This window comes from Lissotriton vulgaris, chromosome 7, assembly GCF_964263255.1.
Source record: "Lissotriton vulgaris chromosome 7, aLisVul1.2, whole genome shotgun sequence".
Lineage (NCBI taxonomy): Eukaryota > Metazoa > Chordata > Amphibia > Caudata > Salamandridae > Lissotriton > Lissotriton vulgaris.
The window spans coordinates 281,942,419-281,956,752 of NC_141695.1; the positions used below are offsets into that span (position 1 = coordinate 281,942,419).

The 14,334-nt window shown below is 44.8% G+C and overlaps 1 long non-coding RNA gene across 1 annotated transcript in view; it reads right to left on the minus strand.

Moving 5' to 3' along the window:
* Positions 1 to 5,853: 5,853 nt before the first annotated feature.
* The window catches only part of LOC147701398 (uncharacterized), a 53,339-nt gene continuing 44,858 nt past the window's right edge, over positions 5,854 to 14,334 (minus strand). The window contains exon 3 of the long non-coding RNA XR_015297459.1: positions 5,854 to 6,647. This is a non-coding gene — a long non-coding RNA (uncharacterized LOC147701398). The remainder of the gene's footprint in view (positions 6,648 to 14,334) is intronic.

Sequence of the window (14,334 nt, forward strand, 5' to 3'; positions counted from 1 at the left end):
TTGGGGGATTGGCCTGCTGTGGTTGCCTTACTGCCAGAGGAAGGAGAAAGGAACGTTGTGTACTTTACTTTCAACTTGTGAAGGATCTCCAAGGGCTTGGAAAGGAGCTTGCCTCCTGCTGAAGTCTTAGGGACAACAGACTTCACCCCGCAGCTCCCCAGAGTTCTTTGGAAGTGCCTGCTGCTGTTTTGGGCCTTCAGAGGAACTGAGTGTCGCAAGAAGCTGGAAGCGCAACTCAACGAAAAGAAGTGCGTCGCCATCGCTGTGCCTGCCGTCGCAACTCCAAAGGAGGGTGTTGCCGCTGGAACTGTCGCACTGAACCGCATCGGAGAGAAGCGTGCCGCAACGGAGAGGAAGTGTGTCGCCGTTGCTACTGCTGCCGTCGCAACTCCGAAGGAGGTGTGTCACCTCTGTAGTTGTCACACTGCACCACATCAGGAGAAGAACCTCGCAACGAGGTCGGAGTGTGTCGCTATCACTGTACCTGCCGTCGCAACTCCGAAGGAGGGTGTCGCCGCTGGAACTGTCGCATTGCACCGCATTGACCAAAAGCACCTCACATCCCTGAAAAGCAGGCCACCTTCGGGGCTGCTGCCGTCGCATCTTGGATGTCGCTGGTGTAGTTGTCGCATCGAGCGGAAGCATCACGAATTGTGGGAGAAGAGCGTCGCCGCTGGAGCTCTTGTCGTCGCATCCTAAGGGTGTCGCCGCTGCAGTCCATGCATCGAACCGAGGACTTCTCGCATCCCTGAGAAGCGTGCGGCATCTGGAAGATCTTCACGTCTTTATTTCTTTGTATCTGAACTTTGCACATTTCCCATCGCTGCGACATTGCCTGTTGTGGAAGCGCAACGCAACCTAAGGTACATTGACGCAGAGTCTCGCATTTAAGAAACGACTGAACTAAGCTTAAATCTACCATCTTAAAGTAATCATAGTGTGTATTTTTGATGTCTATGGTCTTTTGGTAACTCTATATAAAGTATACTTATTTTTTATATAAAACCTGCGTGGAATCCATTTGCAGTGTTGTCACTGGGTTACTGTATGTGGTCACAACGGCTTAACTTACAACGCCTCTGAAGTAAATCCCTTCTGCTTGTGCCAAGCTAACAAGGGGGTGAGCAGGGGTTATTTTAGGAGTGCAATCCCCTTATCCTGACTAGAGGAGTGCGGCCCTATTTGTCACATGTACCTACCTGTGCCAACTAGAGACCCCCAAATTTAGCAGGGCAAAATAGAGGCTAATTTCCAACAAATAGGAAATTACCCCAGTTCATACATGCCCTTAAAAATAGGTTGAAGCAACAATGCAATGGGGATCGGAGCAAGATTGGCCACTGCCACTTGGCATGGGTCGTAGGGTGACCCTGATTTGGCTGCTTCGAGGAGTCCTTGAATGTCTTCAAGGGACACGGATGAGAATTTCTTAAATGAGCCATTAGGAACTGTTGTTAATTTTGGTTCCTCAGCAGTTGCCTCAATTCCAAAGATGGACTCTACTTTATTCAAAAAGAATTTGGCGATGTCTTCGCAAAGTTCCTGGCTGGACTGAATGTTCGTCGTACTTGCTGATGCCAAATTGGAGACCGTTCTAAATAGCTCTTTTGCTGAGTTCTTAGCCATATCAATGTGGGTCGCAAAATACTCTTGTTTAGCGGAAAATATAAGTTGTTTGTACTTTTGTAGACTGAGTTTGTACAATGTTTTATCGGTTTCACCATAGCCCTTCCTCCAGTTCCGCTCCAGCCTTTTACACTTGAGTTTCTGATTTCTCAGATCCTCTATGAACCATGGAGTGGAGGGTAATGATCTTTTAGGGCGCAGTGACTGAGCTGGAGCTAATATCTTAAAGGCTTGGTCCAGCCAATTCATATACACTGCAGAGGCTTCATCCGCTCCCACTGGCAGTTGCCCTGCTGTGGCAGTTAAAAGCTCCCGCAGATCTGCCCCTTCAACTTTGATCCATGCTCTAGTGATTATAAGGCCTTTTAGGCACTGCCCCTTGTACTCAGACCCATTAATGTCAGCTCGAATTGGACGGCGTTGTGATCCAACCAGACAAGTGACAGTAGTCCCATAAACTTAAGACCTGGATGGTTGGTAAAAATACCATCTAAAGCATGGGTACTCACAAACTTTCTCTCGGGGGCCAAATTCGGAGTGTGGTTTGTGGCTGAGGGCCGCACCGGTGGGGGCAGGGTCAGTGGGGGAGGGAGGTGGGGCTAGAGCAAAAAGAAACTGTGACCATGAGGTTAAACACAAGCCCCTGCAGCAGACGCCTTCATCCACTGAGCCACCAGACTCCGCCTACACACATCTTTCTCTCTCTCTCTCTGCCTCTCTATGTTTTCCTCCCTCTCTCTCTCCCTCCCTCTCTCTCTCTGTCTCCCTCCCTCTCTCTGTCTCCCTCGCTCTCTCTCTCTCAATCTCCCTCCCTCCCTCTCTACCTCTCTCTCTCCATCTCCCTCTGTCTTCCACTGTCTCACTCACTCGGTCTGTCTTCCTCTCCCTCTCATTCTCTCTCCCTTTCTCTCTCTCCCTCCCTCTCTCTCCCTCTTTCTCCCTCTGTCTCCATCTGTGTCCCTTTGTCTGTTTACCTCCCTCTGTCTCCCTTCCTATGTCTGATTCCCTGTTTTCCTCTGTCTCCATCCCTCTGTCTCCCTCCCTCTGTCTCCTTCCCTCTTTCTCCCTCTCTCTCTCCATCTCCCTCTGTCTTACTCACTCTGTCTGTCTCCCTCTCTCCCTCTGTCTCTCTCCCTCTCTCTGTCTCCCTCCCTCTGTCTGTCTCCCTCTGTCTCTTTACCTCTGTCTCCCTCCCTCTGCATCTTTACCTCAGTCTCCCTCCCTCTGTCTCTTCTCCGTGTGTCTGTCTCCCTCTGTCTGTCTCTCTCTGTATGTCTCCCTCTGTCGGTCTACCCATCTGTCTCCCCCTGACTCCCTCTCTCTGCCTCTCTGTCTCCCTCCCTCGATCACCCTCTGTCTCCTTCCCTCTCCCTCTCTCCTTCCCTCTGTCTCCCTCCTTCTCCCTCTCCCTCTCCGTCTCTGTCTACCTCTCTGTCTCTGTCTGTCTCAGTCTCTACCTCTATCTGTCTGTCTGTCCCTGTCTCTTTCTGTCCCTGTCTCTGTCTCCCTCCCTCTGTCTTCCTCTCCGTCTCTCTGTCTTTGTCTGTCTCCCTCTGTCTGTCTCACTCTCCCTCCGTCTCCCCCAGACTCCCTCTGTCTCCCTCCCTTTGTCTCCCTCTCTCTCTGTCACTCTCTCTCTCGGTCTCCCTCTCCTCCCTCTGACTCCCCCTGACTCCCTCCCTCTGCCCCCCGTCTCCCTCCCTCCCATTGTCTTCCTCTCTCTGTCTCCCTCCCTCTGTCACCCTCTGGCTCCTTCCCTCTCTCCCTCTGTCTCCCTCCATCTCCCTCTCCGTCTCTGTCTACCTCTCTGTCTCTGTCTGTCTCAGTCTCTACCTCTATCAGTGTGTCTGTCCCTGTCTCTTTCTGTCCCTGTCTGTCTCCCTCCCTCTGTCTTCCTTTCCGTCTCTCTGTCTTTGTCTGTCTCCCTCCGTCTGTCTAACTCTCCCTCTGTCTCCCCCTGACTCCCTCCCTCTGTCTCCCTCCCTTTGTCTCCTCTCTCTCTCTGTCGCTCTCTGTCTGTCATCCTCTGTCTCCCTCCCTCTCCCTCTTTGTCTCTCTCTCTGTCTCCCTCTCTCTCTCTCTGACTGTCTCAGTCTCTGCCTTTATCTGTCTGCTCCTGTCCCTGTCTATGCCTCTATCTGTCTCTGTCTGTCCCTGTCTCTATCTCTGTCTGTCTCCCTCTCTCTCGCTGTCTTCCTCCCTCTCTGTCTCTCTCCCTCTCTCTCTGTCTCCCTCTGTCTCACTCACTCTGTCTGTCTCACTCTCTCTGTCTCCCTCTCTTTGTCTCCCTCCCTCTCTCTCCCTCTGTCTCCTTCCCCCTCTCTCTGCCTCTCTCCCTCTATCTATTGCTCTCTCTCTCTGTCTCCTTCTGTCTCACTCACTCTGTCTGTCTCCCTCTCCCCTCCCTCTGTCGCCCTCCCTCTGTCACCTTCCTCCCTCTGTCTGTCTCCCTCGTTCTCTCCCTTTCTGTTTCCTCCCTCTCTCTGTCTCCCTCTGTCTGTCTCCCTCTGTCTGTCGCCCTCTGTCTCCCTCCATCTGTCTACCTCCCTCTGTCTCCATCTCCCTCTGTCTCCAACTCCCTCTGTCTCCCTCCCACTGTCTCCCTCCCACGGCCTCCCTCTGTCTCCCCCGGACTTACTCCCTCTATCTCCCTCTGCCTCCCTCTGTCTCCCTCCCTCTGTCTCCCTCTCTCTCTGCCTCCCTCTGTTTCCCACTCTCTCTGTCTCCCTACCTCTATATCTTCCTCTGTCTCCCTCTGTCGGTCTCCCTCTTTGTCTCCCTCCCTCTGTCTCCCTATTTGTCTCCTTCTCTCTGTCCCTCTCTCTCTGTCTCCCCCTCCCTGTCTCTCTGTCTCATTCTTCCTCCCTCTGTCTCCCTCCCTCTGTCTTCCTCCCTCCATCTCCCTCTGTCTGTCACCCTCTGTCACCTCACTCCAGCTTCCCGGGTACACACACAGCCGCTGCCAAAGAATTTCACAGGTCTTTAAAAGACCATTTACTTGTTAATGAGGCTTTGTTGTGAATCACCCAACCTCTGTAGCGCAGAGTGTCTCGGAGTCCGCGCTGCGGTGTTTGCTGACACAACATTTTTTTTTTTTAAAACACAGGTACAATGTCTTCAAGGTCTGCGGGCTGCCAAGGAAGGCTGTACTATGAGTATCCATGATCTAAGGTATGCCATGCCTCATGAGTGGAACCTAACACCAGCTGCCTTAAGTCAGCACCGTTCATTATGTCATTCAGACCCAAGGTATCTGGGTCAGAAAGTGTCTCTAAATAAAAATTGAGATCTTGCATAACTGTATAGGCATCTGTACATAGACCTTCTTCAATACATTGCCCAATGATGCTAAAAATGAGTTTCTATGTCCTGGTGGCCTGTATAGCAAGCATCCTTTAAAAGTGTGATGATGAGATACATAAACATTAAAAAATAGCCCTTCTCATGCCTCCATAACGATAGGCTGAAAGGCTGCCTTAATTGAACCATGGTAGATCACAGTCAGACCCCCCCCCTTTCTTATGGGGCCTATCTAACGTAAAGCATAAAACCCAGGAGGGTAGCCTTCACTATATCAGACCCAGAGGAAATGTCCGTCCAGGATTCTGTAATGAAAGCTTTTTTTATCTCCTCTTCCTCTATCAGCCTTGCACACTCCAAACTGTGCTTGACCAAAGATCTGGGGTTAAACATTATACATTTAAATATTTGGTTCAAGCCTCCAACTGGCCCTGCAGTCTTAGAGACTTTTGATGAGATAGGGTGCAACAAGATCTTTGGCAAGGCCATTCTACAATTGGGGCATGCTTCTGGAAGGGGAACCGGACGCACATCCAACGCAAAACAGATACAGTCTCTGCCCCTTCCCCCCGTTTAGCTCCAGCAGTGTTGATCTATCATAGTAGCATGGAGGGGACATAACTGATCCAAAACTGCCAAGGTTCCTGGCTCTAAGCGCGGACGGGCGCAGACGGGCGTGCCTTCGGCGTGCCGGTGGCGCGCTCACTCCATCCTCATTTTTAACAGCAGGGCAGGGAAAGCCTAGACAGCTAACCCTAATCTTCCCCAAGATAGCGGCCTTCTGTAATTCAGAGCCATCTCAGCCCCCTATGAACAGCAGTTTTAACAAAATAAAAGCCTTGAATTAGTACTCAAAACAGGCTATTTAAAAGGGAATTCTGATTAAAATCAGGAATTTAAAAACAAAATCAGTCCAACAAGGTATTTCAGTATATGAATCTGGATCTAATTGTGCAAATAGCAAGTTGTAAAGATGCCACAGTTACAAAACTGTCTTTTCTCTTCTCCTGGCTCAAGCCTCAGGAGATTAAATCTGCAACTTTATATTCAAAGTCAAGAGGAATCATTTGGGTAAGTCTAGGTCTTGCTGCACACAAAATCAAGTATTGAAATATGTACAAGAAATTGAATACTTAGCATTAAATGAACTAGAAAGTACATATATTGGTAAAACAAACATGTTGGGTACGTAATATCTTTAAAAAAGTCCACTACTTGAAAACATATGTCTCTATGAAGTACTGCAATATTACAGCTTTGAGAAAAATATTACAGCAAATATAAATTAAGAAAAATATGCAGTCATTGGATGTGATGGATGTTTGGTGAAACATACCAAAGGAAATCTCATGAATCACAGGAAACTCAGTTGTGATACTCCAGATCAAAGGGAGTTTATCTATTTAGCACTCCTGCAACTGTTCAAGCCTTGGCGTACTGAAATGGAATTACTTGGAGATTTTCAGTGCTATGAAGATTATTTTACTGCATGTAAAGATTATCTTCAAATGCTGAATGAAGAGATTGAACAAGAAGCTACTATTGCAGCTGAAATTGCTAGAGACAGTTCTCAAGATAGTCAAAGTTCTGCTCCACTGAGTCAAGATCCACTAGGAGAACCAGTTCTTGAAAATGAAGCAGCAATCTCCATTACTGAAGTCGAAAAGGCAATGCATCCAGCTCAACAGGATATTCTGGAGTAGGGAAACCTTGAAGAACAACTAAATATTGAACAAAAAGAAATATAACAGCAAGTTACACAACAGATAGACCAAGGTTTACTTCATGAAAAAAAGAATGCACCTGCACATCATTTAAACCTATTTGAATGTATATCAGTGGTCAAGCTGGTACAGGAAAATGTTTCTTAATTAAAGTTTTGACCAGTTATTTACAGAAAACCACTGAATCACATTTATCTTGTGTTGTAACAGCTCCAACTGGGTTAGCAGCACACAACATTAAAGGGATTATGTTACATCGTTTACTGATGCTACCAGTTGAACGTGAAAACAAGTTGGAATATCACAAGCTATCTGGAGAAGCTTGTTCTGAAGTTTCAATAGAACTAAAGAAAATGAAACTTCTGATCATTGATGAGGTGAGCATGGTCTCAAACTTAATGCTTGCCTTTGTACATTTAAGAATGCAGCAGATTTAAGAAACAGATAATGATGTTTTATTAGGAGAAAAACATGTGACTGTATTTGGCGACCTACTACAACTTACTCCTGCAAAAGGACAACCAGTTTTTAAAACACTTGTGCATGAAGACACCGGGAAATCTTTGGAAAGTATTCAAAACGTCAATATTTGGAATTATTTCGAATATAAAGAACCTATTAGGAATATACGACAAGCAAGTGATGAACATTATGGAAGCATTCTTCAAGATATAAGAATTGGTGTTTTGACAAAACATGGTAATGAAGTATGGCAAAGTCGGCTACTTAGAAACTTGTTTCCAAATGAAAATGTTGCTCCTGAAATAATATACAAAAAAATTGGAGAAAATAAATCTATAATTTGCTTAATGCCAACTCTCCAAGAGTATTATACATTCAATGAAGAACCTTTAAAGCAGGAAAAACAACAAATAATGAAAATAGAAGCCATTGATTAAATAGAACACAAAGCAATTACTATTATTTTGTCAGAAACATTAAAATCAAAATTGGATTCTTCAGAAAAGTCTATATCTAAGACTCTAATACTGCTGGTTTAGAAAATAATTTATATGTATGTGAAAACTGGTAATTTTACTGCGTAATTTGGATGTAGAGAAAGGTTTAGCAAATAGAGCAATGGGGAAAGTTGTTGATTTTGTTAATTATTCTAATAGAGATGGAATTGAATTTTTGAAGATTAAATTTGATTAGATTGAAGAGATAAAACAGATTGGAAGCTGTGCTGTTCATTTTTTGCTTGTTAAAGACTTGTATGTTCGTAGAAAACTGTTTCTTCTTTCTTTGGCATATGCGGTGATCATTCATAAATCTCAAGGTTTAAGTGTAGATAATGCTTTGGTAAACATTGGAAGTAGAGTGTTTAAAGATGGAATGGCATATGTTGCATTTTCTTGAGTAAATTCATTATCTGGATTGTATTTGATTGATTTTGATGAGAGAAAGATTAGTGCAGATGCAAATTGTGTAAGAGAGTATAATCGGTTAAGACTGTATGCTCCCAACTTAGGTGAATATCCTGTGTATGGAAAACGTGTAGTATGTCCAAAACGAACATATGAGAAACACTGTAGTGAGGTTGGAAAGAAGAAAGAAAATCAAGAGAATGGTGAGACACCAAAGTAAATGAAAACAGACATTGTTGATGATATTGTAGTTTACCAGTTAGAAAATAGTTCAGGTATCACCTGCTATGCTAATGTAATCGTGAAAGTCGTGTTTTTTCTAGAAAATCTTCATCATCAAATTATGGAGAATCAAGAAAAAAAATGTTGTTCTTTGTTGCACAATATTTTTGAAAATTTTACAACTGATAAAACTAAAATCCAAAGTGCTTCTGGCATTCGGCATCTTTTGGACATATGTTCTGATTCTTTACAATTTACACTTGATGTACAACAAGATGCTCAAGAATTTCTTATGTTTATGCTTGCAGTATTGGAAGATGAAGGAATAGAAATTGATGATCTGTTTGGACTACGTTACAGATGGAATCATAAATGTTATAGCTGTTTTCTTCCACCACTGAAATAGACACTGAATGATTCATATATTTGACAATACCGGATTGCAAAATAGTGTCTTTTAACAAATAAGTAAAATCAGCTAATCAAAATATGGAATGTACTCACTGCAAATCAGAAATGTTGTCAACATTATTTATAGAAAGATTTGGACAATATGTAATTTTAATGCTACAACGTTGTAGAGCAGATGGAACAAAATTGGAAACCAAAATTAAAAATGTTGTGGCAAGTCAAGTGTAAATTTCAGGAAAAACTTTTAAAGCAGTGGCTAATATTTTCCATGATGGACCTAGTACAACATCTGGACACTATACTGTGTTTTTAAGATGCATAAAGCATTGACACATTGCAATGACAACCATTTGGAATTCAAATGTTAGTTGCCTTATGAATTACGAAATTCATATCTAATATTTTTGATACCAAAGTTCTGAAAACATCATTCGGCCTGTTGAGAAGATGTCAACATGAATTAATGAGCCTATTTGCCTATTTTGGATATTTTCAATGCAAATGAATTTGGTAACATCATGCGGCCTATTGGGAAGATGTCAATATTAATTAAGAAGTTTATATTGGATATTTTCAATCCAAACAGTTCTGGAAATATCATTCAGCCTATTGAGTAGATGTTAACAATTAGTGATTTTTTATTTTTGTTACGGTTCATTGATATTGCATTTGGAAAATTGTGATAGAAAGACGTAGGTCATATATTTGATGTTTGTATTGTATTCAAAGAGAATGAGAGTGTTTATTTTTGAAAATGTAAAGAGATACATGAAGTTGTTGTAAATATTTTGAACATAGATTTGTTTATTTTTACAATCTTATTGATTGAATTATTTGCCCGCTGTTTCATGATGATCAACATTAAAATCGCTGTGTATGGTGAAATTCAATAGAATCTGAAAACAGCAAAAAAGAAAACCTGATTATGTTACGTAATTCTAAGATTATGTTGTGTTTTTAATGTATAATAATATTTGCAATAATAGTATTTGTCTGTCTTTTACAGAAAGTAAAACTAAAGTTTGGAAATATTTTAAATTTAATTTACAATGAAACAATTATAAAATACTTTCAATGACTTTAATATGTCATTGATACAGAAGATAAGATGAAATAATGAAATAATGTAATAAGCATTGTCGTGTAGTTCCTATATTCCCAAAAGGCTCTGCGCATTGGAATAATATATCCTATAGATTAGACGTAGGACTGAGGTCAACTAGGTCTCTATCAAATATATTAAACTTAATAGTGAGTGCCAGCTAGCTCAGAGGTCACAAGAAGCTTTCTCGAATTCACAAGAGGGGATTAGTTTCTGACAACCGCATATAAATGACAACTTTGTTTCCCAAGAATAAGAAATATATCTCTAGAGTTGAGGAAACAATAGCAAAGTATTTCACTCAGTCACTCATGCATGCTTCGTTTATACAGAGGTGCAGAGAAATAGAGAGACGGGCGTTTTCAATAAAAAGGTTTTATTGAACAGTCTTCTTTCTCATGCAAGTAAAGTAAACTGCTACAATTGTAATGCAGACTGCAAAGTATGATGCGTAGAGCGAGAACAATATTATAAAATAATACTGTAAGAGCATTGTATGGTTTCTAAGCCATATATAAATACATACATAAAAAACAATGGCTAAAAATGCTCAACTGGTGCTTCTAAAATACTCCTACCCCAATGTACCTAACCTAAGTCTAGTACGCGGGAAGAAGTAAGTATTGTGTAGCATAGGTTTAGTTTTCTTAGCCAAGAATCTATTCAAGATTTCTCTAGGTTCTAATCAGCTCCATACCTCAGTTTAGAATAAAGGAGGTCTGGTATCTCAGTCTAGGGAATCGATTTCCCAACACCCCGCAAGAGGAGCTTGAAAACACTGGAGCTGGATTCTCGCCAAGAGAAATACAGCCTCTCGAGCAGTGCATCAGCTGGAGAGTCGGCTTCCTTCGGCACTTGCTGTAGCGAGCTGCGCCGGGCAAGTAGATAGTCAAATTGCTCCAAACCACTGTGTCTTGCTAGAGCAAGTGAAGGCATATTTATACCTTGAAGGTGTCTAGTTTGATGTAATAACGTCAGGAAAGAACCCCTAGGGAATAGTAGTTCTTTGTAAAGTACATGAGTTCTTTGAAAAATCAATATTCAAGCAAGGGAAGGTCCCTGATTGCTTAAGCCGATTTTCCAAGAAATTGTTGTGACGTTTGGTACGGGTGGAAGTAGCCATGCCTGTATTTGGTCTGCATGGACTATGTCTAACTAAGGGATTGATTTCTATGCCTATATCAGGGCAATGGGAATTGTACCTATATAAGGGCATGAATCAGGAAAATTCACTTGGAGCTTAAAACGCCACACAACAGCATGAGTTAATGTTTACAGACACGTTTATTGCAGTTATTCATTATTACGAACTCAATCATTTCAATCCTCAAATCACCTTAGCCGTACTAATGATCTTTAGGTACTGAAGCATAAACTATGTACTTAGAAAGTCACCCAGGCATTACTAATCCACACCTTTAATCAGTCTGGTACTAACCATACACTTCTGCAATCATCCAGAAATTAGGTCTACAGTCTTCCAATCACCCAAGTACTATCTATGCATTTCTTGAATCATCAAAACATTACTCTTCTACTGATGGAATCATCCAAGCAGTAACCATGTCTCATGCAATCACCCAGGCATTACATATAGTTTCAAAATCATTGAAACAATACATATTCACTTACAAAATCACCCAGGCACTACGAATGCAATTCTGGAATAACCTATGCACTATGAATACACTCATGCAATAACACAGACAGTATAAAGACAGTGCTTGAATCACCCATGCACTATCTATGCATACTTGCAATCACCCAGGCACTACTCATGCACTCCTTCGATCACTCAGGCACAACTCATCCACTCATGGAATAACCCACGTACTATCCATGCACTGTTTCAATTACCCAAGCACTACCCATACACTTCTCTAATCACCTAGACACTACTCAGTCACTTGTTCACTTACCCAGGCAATAGCCATGCACTTCTCCAATCACCTAGATAGTACACATCCACTCATGCAATCACGCAGGCACTACCCATACACTCATGCAATCACCCAGGTACTACCCTTACACTCATTGATTCACCCAAGAAATACCCAGTTACTCATGCAGTTACCCATGCAGTACCCATGCAATCCTCCAATCACCCAGTTAGTACCCAAGCACTCATGTAATCACTCTGTCACTATCCAAGCACATATGAAATCACTCAAGCACTACCCATGCACTCATCCAATCACCCAGGCACTACCCATGCATTCATACAATCAACCAGGCACTATTTATACACTACTAGAATTATCCACATATTACATATAAACTTATGCAATCACCCAAGCTTTACTTATGCATTTAGAAAATCACCCAGACATTACAAAAACACTTCTCCAATCACCCATGCACTATTCATCCACTGAGAAAATTATTATTATTTTTTTTTTTTAAATAATTTTTATTGTAAGCATACCTGTACAGGCCTTTACATTTAGAAACAGCTTCATAAGAGCGAGCAGATATACAGTGTGGTACGTCAACCAGTACACAGCCGTTATGCCCACAACCCGGGGGTTGGGCGGCGATGATAACTCTGCTCTTTCATGCCTGACGTTCTAGATAGAGGAGTGGCTGTCAATCGGATCATGTGCATGCTTACTTTTATAGTCCTACCCAACTGTGCGCTAATACCCCCAACTCCCACCCCCTGCGCTATTCCTATAACTCCCCCCCCCTTGCCCCTTCCCACCCACCACCACCCAACTAAGGCTTCTCTAGCGGACATGCCTGGGGTACTGGTAAGTGCCCCCCTGCATAACTGCTGCTACTGGGTGCTCAACTGGCCTCTCCCACCCTGTCTACGTCGGGGGTCTCCTCCTCTTCGTTAGCCTCGCTATCCCTGAGTGCTTGAACCATCACTTCCCATGAGGTCGCAGTGTCTGCTGCAGTTTGGGTAGGGGTCCTGCGCGCCAGCTGGTACCTGTGTGTGCTGTCAGCCGCTGCCCATTTTAGAAATTCCTGCCGCCACCTCCGTGGAGTTGGCCCCACCCTCGCCTTCCAGTTCCTAGTGATCTCCCTCTTGGCCACCATCAACCCCATATCGATGAATTTGCTCGTGAGTTTGGTCTTGGGGGTATGGGGAAACCAATGCAAGAGACATTCCGCCGGTCCATAGTCTATGGTCCTATCCGTCACTTCATTCAACACTTCCCCTATTTCCTGCCAGTAGCCCCGAAGTGCCGGGCACGCCCACAGCATATGCACCAATTCCGCCCCTTCCTCCGGGCACCGGGGACAAGTTGCTGTTACCGCCCCGAAATACCGCCTGATCCTCCCCGGGGTCAAGTACGCCCTGTGTAATGTGTAATAGTGGATTAATTGGAACCGAGCGTTTCTCGTGCTGTTGCGAGCCCTACGGATTAGCTGTGCCCACGTTGTGTCGGGTATGTCCCTACCCAGGTCCGCCTCCCACTTGGCTTTTAGGGCTGGAAGGGGGGGAGCAGCCTCTCTAATCATTCGGTTGTACAGGCACGTCACCGCCTTGATCGTGCCCGCCGCCATCATAGTGTACTGGCACGCTGCCGCCGTCTCAGGTTCCTCAAGGCCAGCCCCCCAGTGGGCCTGTATTGCCCTGGTCACCGCCGCATGTAGCAAGAATCCCCCTCTCGGGACACCAAAGCGGTCCATTAACTCCTGGAACGGGAGCAGCGCGCCATTTTCGTAGAGGTCCCCTACCACCTGTACTCCCGCCTCTTCCCACCCCTGAAGCTGCGACCAGTCGCCCCCATGTGGCAAAGCCGTGAGCATGCCCAGAGGGATCTCCGGTGCGTATGGGCGCCGAACCCCTGCCCTCCTCTGCACTCTGTTCCAGCATTGTCGGTACGTGCGCTGTTCCAGCGATAAATCCCGACTGTCCAGCCGCTGCTGGAGGGTAATATACGCTAGGATGTGTCTGGGAGTACCCCGTAAGCTGTCGTCCTCCGGGCCCCGATATACTCTTGCCACCTCTTGCGTGAAGATCTGTAGTTGGGCTGCAAGATAATAAAGTTCAAAGTCTGGCACCGCCAGTCCCCCCTCATCTTTCGGGCGAGAAAGCGTGGCGAGCGCCACTCTGCAGCGCCCCGCTCCCCAAATAAACGTTGTTACCAGAGATTTAAGCAGCCGAAAGAAGGAGCTGGGTAGCCAGATCGGGAGCGTCCGGAAGTAATATAACAGTCTCGGCAGGGCAACTATCTTTAGCAAAGAGATTCGGCCCGCCACCGATAATGGCAGCGTGGCCCAAAAGGCCATGCAGCCCCGTAGTCCTCGCACGCATCTTCCCAGGTTGCCCTCAAGCAGGGCCTCCGCCGTGTGGTAAATATGGACCCCCAGGTACTTGATGCAGGCGGGTTCCCAGGCCGCTTCCGACCGGTGTTGTGGCTGGGCCGTGCCCTCCTGTAGTGGGAAAAGACTCGTCTTGGGCCAGTTGACCCTCAGGCCCGACAGTTCTCCAAAGCTTCCTAGCAACGCTTCCGCTCCCTGCAGGTCCTCAACGCCGTCGCGGAGGAATAGCAGTAAATCGTCGGCATACAGCGAGATAAAATGCTGTCCATCTCTAGCTCGCACTCCATGGAAATGCCGTCCCGTCCGG